This window comes from Anomaloglossus baeobatrachus, chromosome 9, assembly GCF_048569485.1.
Source record: "Anomaloglossus baeobatrachus isolate aAnoBae1 chromosome 9, aAnoBae1.hap1, whole genome shotgun sequence".
Lineage (NCBI taxonomy): Eukaryota > Metazoa > Chordata > Amphibia > Anura > Aromobatidae > Anomaloglossus > Anomaloglossus baeobatrachus.
This window is the reverse complement of record NC_134361.1, coordinates 81205319-81220651: the sequence shown is the minus strand read 5'-3', so window position 1 is coordinate 81220651 and position 15333 is coordinate 81205319. Positions and strand designations below refer to the sequence as shown.

The window sequence follows — 15333 nt, the reverse complement described above, 5'->3', positions numbered from 1 at the left end:
TGTACTGTAATGACGTCATGTCAGGGCCGCCATCAGGGCATTACTGCCCTCACTGCTGTATGGGGCCCAGAAGCAAGGAGGGAGAACCGGCCGCTCACCGAAAGCTGCCCTCCCCCTGCTGCCCTGCACTAAACTATGTGATCGGTGCAGGGGAGGAAGCTACCGGGAGATGCACGGAGGCTGTTTGAGCGGCAGCAGGTGAAAGGTCCTGAAATTACTTACATCAGGTCATGTGCCTGATCACATGACCGGTGACCGGCAGGTCCTGTAGCTGATGCAGCCTCCATGCAGCTCCCAGCGTCTCATCTCCTGGTCTGCACTGATCAGGAACGGCAACATGAGGTAATGTGTGTTTGTAAGTAAATGTGCTTATTGTAGGGCTGTGTTTATATGTGCAGTATTTATAGGTGCATGTATTAGAGCTGTGTATGTAGGTGCATGCAGTAGGGCAATGTGTTTGTATATGTGCATGTAAGCTGTGTGTGTGTCTATATTTGAATGAAACAGAGCCGTGTGCGTCTGTGGGCATGGAGCGGAGCCGTGTGCGCCTGTGGGCATGGAGCGGAGCGGTGTGCGCCTGTGGGCATGGAGCGGAGCCGTGTGCGCCTGTGGGCATGGAGCGGAGCGCTGTGCGCCTGTGGGCATGGAGCGGAGCGCTGTGCGCCTGTGGGCATGGAGCGGAGCGCTGTGCGCCTGTGGGCATGGAGCGGAGCGCTGTGCGCCTGTGGGCATGGAGCGGTGTGCGCCTGTGGGCATGGAGCGGAGCCGTGTGCGCCTGTGGGCATGGAGCGGAGCCGTGTGCGCCTGTGGGCCTGTCTGTCTCTCGGCTCATACACAGCACCATACTGTATATACAGGAGTACACTACAGTCTGCATCATGTCTGTATATACTATATGTGTGTGTGTACACTATAGTTCTGTGTAGACACTATATGCAGCCCCCAGCCTCTATATTATACACAGTGGGTAGGGAAAGTATTCAGACCCCTTTAAATTTTTCACTCTTTGTTTCATTGCAGCCATTTGGTAAATTCAAAAAAAATATTTTTTTCTCCTTGTTGTACACTCTGCCCCCCCATCCCCCATCTGGACAGAAGAAAACAGAAATTTAGAAAGTTTTGCAAATTTATTAAACAAGAATACTTTCCGTCCGTACCCACTGTATATGCAGCCAGCAGACTGTAGATATATATATATATATATATATATATATATATATATATATATATATATATATATATATATAGACTCTATATTATATATATACACACAGCCAGCAGCCTGCATCCTCAATTTATATATATACATACACTAGCTGTAGTACACTAGCGTTGCCCGGGATAGTAACTCTCTCTTCCCCAGTCTGTTTGTGTGTCGCTGTCTGTCTGTCTCTCTGTCTGTGTCTTTCTTTGTCTGTCTGTATTTCCAGGCCTGTCTCTTTTCCAGGCCTGTCTCTTTTCCAGGCCTGTCTCTTTTCCAGGCCTGTCTCTTGTCCAGGCCTGTCTCTTGTCCAGGCCTGTCTCTTGTCCAGGCCTGTCTCTTGTCCAGGCCTGTCTCTTGTCCAGGCCTGTCTCTTGTCCAGGCCTGTCTCTTGTCCAGGCCTGTCTCTTGTCCAGGCCTGTCTCTCTCTGTCTCTCTCTATCCGTCTCCTCATTGACATCTTATTATCTATATATATAATTGCCTTATTCTGTCTGTCTGTCTGTCTGTCTGTCTGTCTGTCTGTCATGCTCCGAAATTGTGTCCTTACGGTGACACAAAGCTGATTGGCCGCTGGGCTCGCCATGGCCCCGCCCCCCCACACGGATTGGCCTCTCGCCCCGGCTCTCTGCAGGCCCCGCCCCCCCTCACGCAATGCACGCTCGCTCTGGCGCAACTGACACGGAGCCCCGATTCCCAGGTGAGTACACACACACATCAGATCACACTCACTCTCACACTCACTCTCACACACACCTCACACATCACAACATGCTGGGATATCTCTTGCTTCTACACCGGCTCCGTCAGGATCCCAGCAGCGCCACACATAACCTTGCGATGCTGGGATCTTCACGGAGGCCGTGAAAGCTGGTAACCATTATACACATCGGGTAACTAAGGTCCCTTAGTTACCCGATGTGTATCATAGTTACCAGTGTACACCGGCTCACACTCACTCTCACACACACCTCACACACACATCACATCGCATCCACACATCAAGGTCCTGCAGCGGCGGAAAATACAGACACATAACAGCACACACATAACAGCACACACATAACAGCACACACATAACAGCACACACATACACACACACAAATCAGATCACACTCACTCACACACACACATCACATCGCATCCACATACTCACAACATCCTGGGATATCGCTTGCTTCTCGGCCTCAATACTGTGCTGTTGTGATCTTCCAGGACCTGCCGGAGGATCACATGGCCAGAAGCATGTGATATCCCCGGATGTTGTGAGTATAAGCGCGTATGTGCGATATCGTCAGTGTCTGTGTGTGTGAGTGGATGCGATAGGGTGTGTGTGAGTGGATGCGATCGGGTGTGTGTGAGTGGATGCGATCGGGTGTGTGTGAGTGGATGCGATCGGGTGTGTGTGAGTGGATGCGATCGGGTGTGTGAGTGTCGGCAGAGGAGCACGGCGTGCTGGAGGAGGCTGGGAGCAGAGAGGCTGATCATGGGGAAGGCTGGGAGGAGAGAGGCTGATGCTGGGGGAGGCTGGGAGGGGGAGGCTGGGACGAGGGAGGCTGATGCTGGTGGAGGCTGATGCTTGGGGAGGCTGATGCTGGGGGAGGCTGGAAGGAGAGAGGCTAATGCTGGTGGAGGCTGATGCTTGGGGAGGCTGATGCTGGGGGAGACTGGGAGGGGAAGGCTGATGCTGAGGGAGGCTGGGAGGAAGGAGGCTGGGAGGAGAGAGGCTGATCCTGGGGAAGGCTGGGAACGGGAGGCTGATGCTGAGGGAGGCTGGAAGGAGAGAGGCTGATCCTGGGGGAGGCTGGAAGGAGAGAGGCTGATGCTGGTGGAGGCTGATGCTTGGGGAGGCTGATGCTGGGGGAGACTGGGAGCGGAAGGCTGATGCTGAGGGAGGCTGGGAGAGGGAGGCTGGGAGGAGAGAGGCTGATCCTGGGGAAGGCTGGGAAGGGGAGGCTGATGCTGGGGGAGGCTGGAAGGAGAGAGGCTGGAAGGAGAGAGGCTGATGCTGGTGGAGGCTGATGCATGGGGAGGCTGATGCTGGGGGAGACTGGGAGCAGAAGGCTGATGCTGAGGGAGGCTGGGAGGAAGGAGGCTGGGAGGAAGGAGGCTGGGAGGAGAGAGGCTGATCCTGGGGAAGGCTGGGAAGGGGAGGCTGATGCTGAGGGAAGCTGGAAGGAGAGAGGCTGATGCTGGGGGAGGCTGGAAGGAGAGAGGCTGAGGCTGGGAGGAGAGAGGCTGATGCTGAGGGAGGCTGGGAGGGGAAAGCTGATGCTGGGGAAGGCTGGGAGGACGGAGGCTGGGAGGAGAGAGGCTGATCCTGGGGAAGGCTGGGAGAGGGAGGCTGATGCTGGTGGAGGCTGGAAGGAGAGAGGCTGATGCTGGCGGAGGCTGATGCTGGGGAGGCTGGGAGAGGGAGGCTGATGCTGAGGGAGGCTGGGAGGAGGGAGGCTGGGAGAGGTAGGCTGAGAGAAGAGAGGCTGATGCACACACACACACACACACACACGCGCGCGCACTGCACAACACACCACACACACACACACACACTGGGAACCACAAACAACTGCCCTACACAGACACCCACACACACAGACAACGCTGCACACACACAACACCCAACACACAAACACCGCGGCACACACAAATATACGCACATACCGCACAACACACACATTGCACAAAACATACCTCCCCCCAAAACACACCACACACACACAAACCGCGCAACACACACACAACGCTACAGACACACAGCGCTCCACAAACAACACAACACACGCAACACACATACAACACCGCTCTCACCCCCCGTCACACCCAGACAACACCCAGAACATGTACAGCGCCTACACAAACACTTGGTAACTACAGACAACAACATCTCTCTCTCTATATATATATATATATATATATATATAACAAAAATCATACATGAACTACACAATACGTAAATTCTAGAATACCCGATGCGTAGAATCGGGCCACCTTCTAGTCTCACACATAAGCTTCTTATACTAACAGTTTATTTTGTTCCTATAGCAACCACTGACAGTTGCTATTAATAGCCTGTCGCTCCCACCTCCATTCAGTTTAATGGAGGCAGGATTTTGGAGAGTAACTGTAAAGCGCGGGGTTACATTTTCCCATCAAAACATAGTCTATGACTTTCCCTGAGTCACATGAGGCGTCCGTGCAAAATTTTGTGATTGTAAATGTGACGGTGCAAATTCCTTTAGTGGACATACACACATACATACACTGAGTTTTATATATTAGATATACACACATATGGCTGATGATTCCATCTGGGACTTGTCATTTTGATAACCCGAAAACATGGTGCATGCAGCTTTTTTCAGGCTGTCAAAATGACAGCGGTTAATGTTTGGTTTGTGAGGACGGTTTGCAGAAGTGGAGTTTTGCCAAGAATGGCGGTGGTACTATGGAAGGTTTGAGGGGTGGAGGCGGAGCTGGTGTGGAGCCTGGGCAGAGTGTCAAGGGGCCTGAAAATGTTGCTAGTATGGGGCCCTGAAAATCCTGGTCCTGCGTCATGCTGCGTGCGCTGCCTCCACACCAAAGAGGAGCATTAAACAAGTCTGTAGGCCACACAGGAGGCAAGAGAAGTATTGTCCTCAATCATCAAAAGTAAAAGCCCCCCAGTATGTGTGTGCAGGATTGTGTCTATTTATGCATGTGTATATTTATATGTTTGTGATTGTCTTCAAATATGTATCTGCTTAATGTGAATAAATCTGTGTACATGTGTGTATGCCGTGTGGGTGTACGTGTCTGTACTGTATGTTTGCATGTCCATGTTTGTGGGGTTCTATGTATGTGTGTATGATGTGTGTATGTAAGGGTATGTGACCATGATCAGGGTTCAGTGTTTTGGATGTAGAGTGTTTTCGCCGCATCCAAAACGCTGTGTTATACAATACAAGCTCAGTGGATGTATTTCTAAAAATCCCATGCCCTATGTGCGTGTACAGCCTGCAGCGAAAGCTGACCTGTGGCGTGGGTCCCCGAGCCGCAGCATGTCACTTTATTGCTGCGGAGACGCGAGTGTTTTCTGCAGAGAGAACAGAGAAAATGACCGCAGCGGCCTTAACCCTGACTGTGGGCACAAGCAGCTGCAGTCCCTTCGGAGAGTACTCGCGGCCCTACAGGAGAGCACACGCTGCCTCCAGGACGCAGCATGTCTGGACCGTGGCCACATACCCTTATAGTGTTGTGGTGTATGTGGAAAACATTTGTATCTTATATCTTATCTTTAAAGGTGAGTGCCCACCGTTAGGCTTCCTCACGTTTTGGACACAGGTTACTTTCTCTAGCGGAGGCGCACTGTCCGTGTATACGATCAGGGTCACTGACAGGGGATTTTTGCTGTATTTTCCCGCTCAGAGCTCTAGTATCTCTTAGAATAAATTCACAAGCTGCAGAAACTCGCCCCACAGGTCAGTTTATGGAGAGTCTAAAGCACCCAAGGTGGCCGGAGATTCCTATAAATCCATTTACTGTGTGTGTGCTGTACAATGCAGCATTTTGGACTCAGTGAAAACACTTTGCGTCCAAGACGCTGCTGACACTGATCGTGGGCACGGGCCCTAAGGGCTTATTCACATACTAGAAGGTGGCCCGATTCTACGCATCGGGTATTCTAGAATTTACGTATTGTGTAGTTCATGTATGATTTTTGTTATATATATATATATATATATATATATATATATATATATATATATAGAGAGAGAGATGTTGTTGTCTGTAGTTACCAAGTGTTTGTGTAGGCGCTGTACATGTTCTGGGTGTTGTCTGGGTGTGACGGGGGGTGAGAGCGGTGTTGTATGTGTGTTGCGTGTGTTGTGTTGTTTGTGGAGCGCTGTGTGTCTGTAGCGTTGTGTGTGTGTTGCGCGGTTTGTGTGTGTGTGGTGTGTTTTGGGGGGAGGTATGTTTTGTGCAATGTGTGTGTTGTGCGGTATGTGCGTATATTTGTGTGTGCCGCGGTGTTTGTGTGTTGGGTGTTGTGTGTGTGCAGCGTTGTCTGTGTGTGTGGGTGTCTGTGTAGGGCAGTTGTTTGTGGTTCCCAGTGTGTGTGTGTGTGTGTGGTGTGTTGTGCAGTGCGCGCGCGTGTGTGTGTGTGTGTGTGTGTGCATCAGCCTCTCTTCTCTCAGCCTACCTCTCCCAGCCTCCCTCCTCCCAGCCTCCCTCAGCATCAGCCTCCCTCTCCCAGCCTCCCCAGCATCAGCCTCCGCCAGCATCAGCCTCTCTCCTTCCAGCCTCCACCAGCATCAGCCTCCCTCTCCCAGCCTTCCCCAGGATCAGCCTCTCTCCTCCCAGCCTCCGTCCTCCCAGCCTTCCCCAGCATCAGCTTTCCCCTCCCAGCCTCCCTCAGCATCAGCCTCTCTCCTCCCAGCCTCAGCCTCTCTCCTTCCAGCCTCCCCCAGCATCAGCCTCTCTCCTTCCAGCTTCCCTCAGCATCAGCCTCCCCTTCCCAGCCTTCCCCAGGATCAGCCTCTCTCCTCCCAGCCTCCTTCCTCCCAGCCTCCTTCCTCCCAGCCTCCCTCAGCATCAGCCTTCTGCTCCCAGTCTCCCCCAGCATCAGCCTCCCCATGCATCAGCCTCCACCAGCATCAGCCTCTCTCCTTCCAGCCTCTCTCCTTCCAGCCTCCCCCAGCATCAGCCTCCCCTTCCCAGCCTTCCCCAGGATCAGCCTCTCTCCTCCCAGCCTCCCTCTCCCAGCCTCCCTCAGCATCAGCCTTCCGCTCCCAGTCTCCCCCAGCATCAGCCTCCCCAAGCATCAGCCTCCACCAGCATCAGCCTCTCTCCTTCCAGCCTCCCCCAGGATCAGCCTCTCTCCTTCCAGCCTCCCTCAGCATCAGCCTCCCGTTCCCAGCCTTCCCCAGGATCAGCCTCTCTCCTCCCAGCCTCCTTCCTCCCAGCCTCCCTCAGCATCAGCCTTCCCCTCCCAGTCTCCCCCAGCATCAGCCTCCCCAAGCATCAGCCTCCACCAGCATTAGCCTCTCTCCTTCCAGCCTCCCCCAGCATCAGCCTCCCCAAGCATCAGCCTCCACCAGCATCAGCCTCCCTCGTCCCAGCCTCCCCCTCCCAGCCTCCCCCAGCATCAGCCTCTCTCCTCCCAGCCTTCCCCATGATCAGCCTCTCTGCTCCCAGCCTCCTCCAGCACGCCGTGCTCCTCTGCCGACACTCACACACCCGATCGCATCCACTCACACACACCCGATCGCATCCACTCACACACACCCGATCGCATCCACTCACACACACCCGATCGCATCCACTCACACACACCCTATCGCATCCACTCACACACACAGACACTGACGATATCGCACATACGCGCTTATACTCACAACATCCGGGGATATCACATGCTTCTGGCCATGTGATCCTCCGGCAGGTCCTGGAAGATCACAACAGCACAGTATTGAGGCCGAGAAGCAAGCGATATCCCAGGATGTTGTGAGTATGTGGATGCGATGTGATGTGTGTGTGTGAGTGAGTGTGATCTGATTTGTGTGTGTGTATGTGTGTGCTGTTATGTGTGTGCTGTTATGTGTGTGCTGTTATGTGTGTGCTGTTATGTGTGTGCTGTTATGTGTCTGTATTTTCCGCCGCTGCAGGACCTTGATGTGTGGATGCGATGTGATGTGTGTGTGAGGTGTGTGTGAGAGTGAGTGTGAGCCGGTGTACACTGGTAACTATGATACACATCGGGTAACTAAGGGACCTTAGTTACCCGATGTGTATAATGGTTACCAGCTTTCACGGCCTCCGTGAAGATCCCAGCATCGCAAGGTTATGTGTGGCGCTGCTGGGATCCTGACGGAGCCGGTGTAGAAGCAAGAGATATCCCAGCATGTTGTGATGTGTGAGGTGTGTGTGAGAGTGAGTGTGAGAGTGAGTGTGATCTGATGTGTGTGTGTACTCACCTGGGAATCGGGGCTCCGTGTCAGTTGCGCCAGAGCGAGCGTGCATTGCGTGAGGGGGGCGGGGCCTGCAGAGAGCCGGGGCGAGAGGCCAATCCGTGTGGGGGGGCGGGGCCATGGCGAGCCCAGCGGCCAATCAGCTTTGTGTCACCGTAAGGACACAATTTCGGAGCATGACAGACAGACAGACAGACAGACAGACAGACAGACAGACAGAATAAGGCAATTATATATATAGATGTGTTAGAGAATTTAATTTGTCTTTCTGTGTTTATGAAAAGACAAGTAAATTAACCCATTCCTGCACTGTGACGTAACTATCACCTTAATGCCTCCTTCACATGTCCATGTTTCTGGTACGTGTTATATCCGTTTTTTTTTACCGCATATACTCATTATATCCTATGGTGCTACTAGCATGGCTGTGTATTTTACACATAGTGATGTCTGTTTTTTTCCTGCAGCACAGATGACTATGGTCAATAGAAGTCTATGGGTCGTGAATAATACGCACAGCACACAGATGGCATCAGTGTGTAGTCCGTGTGCCATCAGTTTGCTGTGCGTGTTTAACATTCATAATATAGGAGAAGCAACAATTAGTTAGCTGGGTTATGGTACTGTAACTATGTAGTAAGCATGGTTTTGCTCCCATATCTATATAGTAAGCTCAGTTATGGTACCATATTTAAGTAGTAAGCTTTGTTCTGGTACTATGTGTATGCAGTAAGCTTGTTCTGTTCCCGTATGTATGTAGGAGGCTTGGTTCTGTTGCTTTTTCTATGTAGAAGACTGAGTAAGTACGATTGTGTTCCTGTATTGGTACACTAAGCTCGGTTCTGCTCCCATATCTCTGTAGTAATCTTGGTTCTGCTCCCATATCTCTGTAGTAATCTTGGTTCTGCTCCCATATCTCTGTAGTATGCTCGGTTCTGCTCCCATATCTCTGTAGTATGCTCAGTTCTGCTCCCATATCTCTGTAGTATGCTCGGTTCTGCTCCCATATCTCTGTAGTAAGCTTGGTTCTGCTCCCATATCTCTGTAGTAAGCTTGGTTCTTCTCCCATATCTCGGTAGTATGCTCGGTTCTGCTCCCCTATCTCAGCTCTGCTCCAATAAGCTCGCTTCAGTTCCCGTATCTACTGTATGTAGCCATCTTGGTTCTTTTGCAGTATCTATGTACGCAGTAAGCGCGGTTCTGTTCATATATATATACATATATATATATATATATATATATATATATATATATATATATATCTCTATCAGCCTGTTCATAAAGCCTGTTACCACTGCTGCTTTAAAGCAGCGTCCAGAGATGAACAGTCCTTGAGGGCCACTGCTTTGTGATTGCCCCCCAGGCTAAATTGTGCCAGCCAGCCCCTGCTCAGGGGGGACATCGTCAGTAGCTGCCACGTGTCTCCAATGTCAATGAGTCCTGGTAAAATCATATAGAATGTCACATTGGGCCTCATTTATCAAAACAGAGTAACATTAAAGTATTTTTGTTGTCTACAGCAACCAATCAGAGCTCAGCTTTCATGTCCTAAGTTGCTCTGGTAAAATGTAAGCTGTGTTGTGTTTGGTTGCTATGGGCAATAATGACAGTATTACCTTTAGTCAGTTTTGATCATTCTGCCCCATTAACTTTTCTAAAATAAATAGGATTTCAATGTTGTGAGGCCAAATTCGATGTGTCACTCTAAATCTGTAGCGTAGTAGGAAAATAATCCCCAGAATCAAACCCCCTGGTGAGCCCAATTTATCCCAGTCCAAAACTGCCATGCCGACAGTTTATATCTGTATTAGGCCCCTTCACATGTCAGTGATTCTGGTACATAAGTGGCAGTTTTTATACGTACCAGAATCACGGACATACGCAGACCCACTAAAATCAATGGGTCTGCGCACACATCATACGCCGACCCAGAAGTAGCTGCAGTGGTGAGAGTGCACAGCAGCTGGACACAGGAGAGCAGGAGATATCAGCACCACGGACAGCAGTGGTGTGGACGGGTGAATATGATCTTCGTATATTATCACAGACAATGATCACAGAGCACGGGTATATCACACGTGTGCCAAAATCATAGCAGACGGAGGGACATACATACCTTTTAACACGTCCGATAAAAGCTTCTAGACCTCTGACAGATGTTTTCGCCTCCAGTACAATGAGAAATTCACACTGGATTCTATAAAGGTCATCCTCCCAAACTCCCATACTTTATACTGCAGGTATCAGGTTCTTCTGGTGAAATATTGTCTTTCTTGTTCAAACATGTTCTTTGCTTTTGGCCATATACCCATATCTTCATTTTGCTTTACGCTACAAATACTTCTGGTGAATCACTGTCTGTAGTTTCCATATGTCTTCCAGTCTTTTGGCCTTATATTTCCGCCACCATGCTTTGCATTGTAGGTATTAGGATCTTTTGGTCCTGTGGTTATATACTTTCCTCTCTGTCTCTTCTGTCCACATTACATGTAGTCGGTGCTCAGCAGGTAATAGTCTGTCACTGATGTTCTTACTGGAACATAGAAGGTGGAAGAAGGTGCAGTTTTCTTTTCCTGCATAGTCAGGGATAGCAGAGTTAGTAGAGGGCATGGATCAGCTCACTACTGCCCCCTTGTTGTAGACAAACAGGTGATACACAGCAAAGGATGGCAGCTCCTGTATGAACAAAGGCCACACACACCAGCGACCCATATGTGGAATTGGAGTAACGTCTGTACAGCAACCGGATAAACTGGAGAAGAACAAATGAGAGGACTCCCAGCAGGACCATGAAGATGGCCAACACCTTGGACAGACACCACTCATCCTACACAAACAGTAAATAGTGCCCAGATATCTATGAAATACTAATCCCTAAACAACAATAACTGACCCATTTGTTTGTTGGTTTTTTTTTTAAGCAGTCCTGACAAAGCCTTTATGCATTGGGTAGTTTTCACAAACACTGCCCAAAATTGTTGTTACTAAGGCTACTTTCACACATCCGGTTTGAGCTCTGCGGCTCAATCCGGCTGTGAAGCCTATGCAACGGATGCGGTGAAAACACCGCATCCTTTGCATAAGTTTTTTACATGCGGCCGGTCCGGTTTTTGCCGCTTGCGGCATGCTACTGAGCATGCGCAGTGGCAAAAACCGCATGCGGCGGCCGGATGCGGTTTTTACCGCATCGTGCCGCATCCGGCATCCATAGGGATGCATTGGGAAAAGCGCCGCATCGGCCGGATGCGGCGCGATGCGGGTTTTTTTGCCGGAGCAAAAAACGTTGCAGGGAACGTTCCATCCGGCCGCCGCATCGGCTAAATCTGCCGCATGCGGCAAAAACCGGACCGAACGCAAGCCCATGCGGCACAATGCAGCACTAATTAAAGTCTATGCAGGAAAAACGCAACCGGCAGCAAAAAAAACCGGTTGCGGTTTTCATGCAAAGTGCCGGATTGTGCCGCATTGCAAAAGCCGGAGGTGTGAAAGTAGCCTTAACAGAAATAGGACAGTCTTGGTTATTACAGAGGTGGCACTAAACCATAGGGCTTCATAGCTACAGACCGGTCACGGTGCCCATGCTGAGCATGAGAATTGAGCCATGGAGAAATTCAATAAGCAGCTAGGCTTGGTTGGATGAATCACATGTTCTTTCACATAATGTGGATGGTGGGTTGTATGTGATCTGTTTACCTGGGAAAGAGAGAGCACCAGAATGTAATATGGAAAGAAAGTAAGCCGACAGAGGCAGTGTAATGATCTACTAGGAAACCTAGGGTCATGGCATTTATGTGGATGATACTTTGATATGAATTATCTACCAAAACATTATTGTAGCCCATGTGCACTCCTTCATGATAACTGTATTTACTTATTTCAGTGCCCCCTTTCAGCAGAATCATGTACCCCACTCAGGGCCGCCACTAGGAATTTCAGGGCCCCATACTGGCAACATTTTGGGGCCCCTTGAGGCTCCACCACAGTTTCGCCTCCACCCCTCCCTCGAATCTTCCACAGTCCCACCGCCACTCTTGAAAAAACTTCACTTCTGCACTACAAACTCTGCAATCACACATTAACCATTCCTAATTACTGTAATTACTGGACGCGTGAAATTAGCTTAATACTGATGGTAAAATTCCCTAACTAGTACACCAAAGTACATGTAGTTACTGTTGTTTGCTCTTTGACCTTCCCGTATTATAATTCATGATAAATCTTAGACATTATAATAGAGTCAGTACACAATCATATCACATTTAGACCACATTGTAATACTGTGATGTGAAGGCAGCACAGGGGTGAGCTGAGCTCTGCAGGAGCCGCAGAACTGTGGTTGTTGTCCACCCCTTCCCACCCCAAATAAGATTTCTAAACGTTTTCCAGTTCAAATTTAGTTCCAGACAGGACTTTGACCCTGACCAAGCAAGCGCTGATGCAGAAACAAAACAGCTGTGTTCACGTGTACTGTATGGCCCCATCACCATATATATCATCTGATAACAAAAATTAAAGCTGACCCCCCAGAAAAAAAAACCAAAAAACAAAAACATCAGAATGACTTTATATCCAGTCCTGACAAGTGAGGCATTATCCCATCCCAGAATTTGAGACTGTTGGGTGCCCCGTGTCACGCTCCCATTTTATTTACATCCGCTAATAGGCAGGCTTTGATACAGAATCTTAGAAAAATATAGGAGTCCAGCAAGGTCTTTGTATCTGAGACTGAGTATTTCAATCTAATAGCCAGGCTTTGAAACAGAATCTCCTTAGGAAAATATAGGAGTCCAGCAGGCCTTTGTATCAGGCACCCAACATTCTCTGATACAAAGACCTTGCTGAACTGCTATATTTTCCTAAGGAGATTCTGTATCAAAGTCCGGCTATTAGGGTAGCGGGCATCCAACATTCTCTGATACTATAGAAGAATGTTGGGTGCCCCGTGCACTAATAGCCAGACTTTGATACAGAATCTACTTAGGTAAATAGTACTACAGATAGTAGTAGTACTTCTATTATTTCTTAGGCGGGCTTTGCACACTACGACATCGCAGGTGCGATGTCGGTGGGGTCAAATCGAAAGTGACGCACATCCGGCGTCACTTGCGATGTCGTAGTGTGTAAATCCTAGATGATACGATGAACGAGCGCAAAATCGTCGTCATCGTATCATCGCTGCAGCCTCCGACATTTCCATAATGCCGGGGGAGCGACAGGTACGATGTAGTTCCTCGTTCCTGCGGCCGCACACATCGCTGTGTGTGAAGCCGCAGGAGCGAGGAACTTCACCTTACCTGCCTCCCGGCTGCAATGAGAAGGACGGAGGTGGGCGGGATGTTTACATCCTGCTCATCTCCGCCCCTCCACTTCAATTGGCCGCCTGCCGTGTGACGTCACTGTGACGCCGCACGACCCGCCCCCTAAGGAAGGAGGCGGGTCGCCGGCCAGAGGGACGTCGCACGGCAGGTATGTGCGTGTGAAGCTGCCGTAGCGGTAATAATCGCTACGGCAGGTTTCACTATATATCGAACGTGCGACGGGGGCGGGACTATCGCTGGAGCATCGGTAACACATTGTTACCGATGTTGCAACGTGCAAAGCCCGCCTAAGTTGGACAAGAATGCTGATTACATGTGGCCAGTGTTCACACACCTGCTCTAAACACCGAGGCGCCCCCCACCAAACACACCCACCGTGACTAAGTACAGGACGCGGCTGGCCTTTCTCTGTAGCCACTGTTGCTGCCCAGGTGATTGTTACTGCTGCTACTGCCCAGTTGATCACCTGCCTCCCAGGTGATTGCTGCCCGCCACGCCTCTTCTTGAATCCTCCGCCGCTCATCTTCTTGAATACCCCACCGTGTCTTCACACTGCCTGTCTTCTGCGCCTGCAGATGGAGGATTATATACCTGCTGTTTGGTGAGTCATGGCCAGGGAGTGGTGTAAGGACTGCGCATGCATGTCACGTGATGTCAGTACGCCTCCTAAATTTGGCTGCCTGCACGGCCCGGCCAGCCCTGTGAAATGTAGTGATGTAAATGTCCCCGTCCTCTGCATCTGGTGCCCAGTGAGTAGAGGGATGAAAGGGGAGGAGCCCAGGCGGTCAGTGACCAGGTCCTCCTTCCGGCCACTGCTCACCGGGCCCCGTACAGGAGTTACGGTGGTAATGCCCTGATGGCGGCCCTGACTCCACTGCACTACATTGTTAGATACGATTGAGGCACATTTCATTAAGCTCAATGTGATGAATTCTCCTCCAAATCTCCTAGATCTCAATTTATTTGAGCACCTGAGGGATGTACTCAAAAAACAAATTTAGACCATGGAGGCCCGACCTTGCAATATAGATAACTTAACCCCATAATGACCACCGACCGCTTAATAAGGACTGTTTAACTGTAATATGTCGCTGTCAATCATGACAGCAGCATTTAGATGGTTAAAAGAGGGAGATGACTGCCTTGTTAATGCTAATAGCACCCCACGATTCTATTGTAATCTAAGGGTATGTACACACATCAGGTTTTTGCTGTGCGGCACAATCCGGCGCTTTGCGGGAAAGACGCATCCTTTTTTTTGCCGCTGGGTGCGGTTTTCCTCATAGACTTTTATTAGTGCCGGATTGTGCCGCATGTACTCACGTTTGATCGGGTTTTTGCCGGTTTGCGGCAAAAATTATCACTTCGGCGGCCGCACAAAACGCAGAGAGGAACATTTTTTGCCAGCGGCAAAAAACTGCATAGTGCCGGATGCGGCGCTGTGCGTCATGGTGCATAATGAAAGTCTATGCGTGCCGGATCCGGTGGCATGCGTCAAACTCCGGAAGCATGTACCGGATCCGGTTTTTACTTCTGAGCATGCCCAGAAGTGATATAAATTCATTGCTTGTCAGAAAATCAATTGTGACGCCCCTGCCTATCAGATCATCACAAGGGTGCCGTGCAACCTGCCTGTCTGCATGGTACCCACTCCTCCTTGGTTACGGGTCCTGTCAATTTGGTGTTGCTACCAACAGGTATACCAAAATCCTGACTCCATCCATCACCGAGTCCCGGGACACCACTCCCCCTGCCCACAGAGGGGTTAACATCTCGAGCTGCCACTCCATCGTTCCCGGGATCCTCTCCCCCATACGGCAGCGGTGGTCCCTCACGTTACCACACACCGTGGGTGGCGTCACGAACA

The 15333-nt window shown here is 50.3% G+C and overlaps 1 long non-coding RNA gene across 1 annotated transcript in view; it reads left to right on the top strand.

The window, feature by feature from the left end:
• Positions 1-255: 255 nt before the first annotated feature.
• LOC142250491 (uncharacterized) overlaps positions 256-15333 on the top strand; it is a 71904-nt gene continuing 56826 nt past the window's right edge. The window contains exon 1 of the long non-coding RNA XR_012725198.1: positions 256-342. This is a non-coding gene — a long non-coding RNA (uncharacterized LOC142250491). The remainder of the gene's footprint in view (positions 343-15333) is intronic.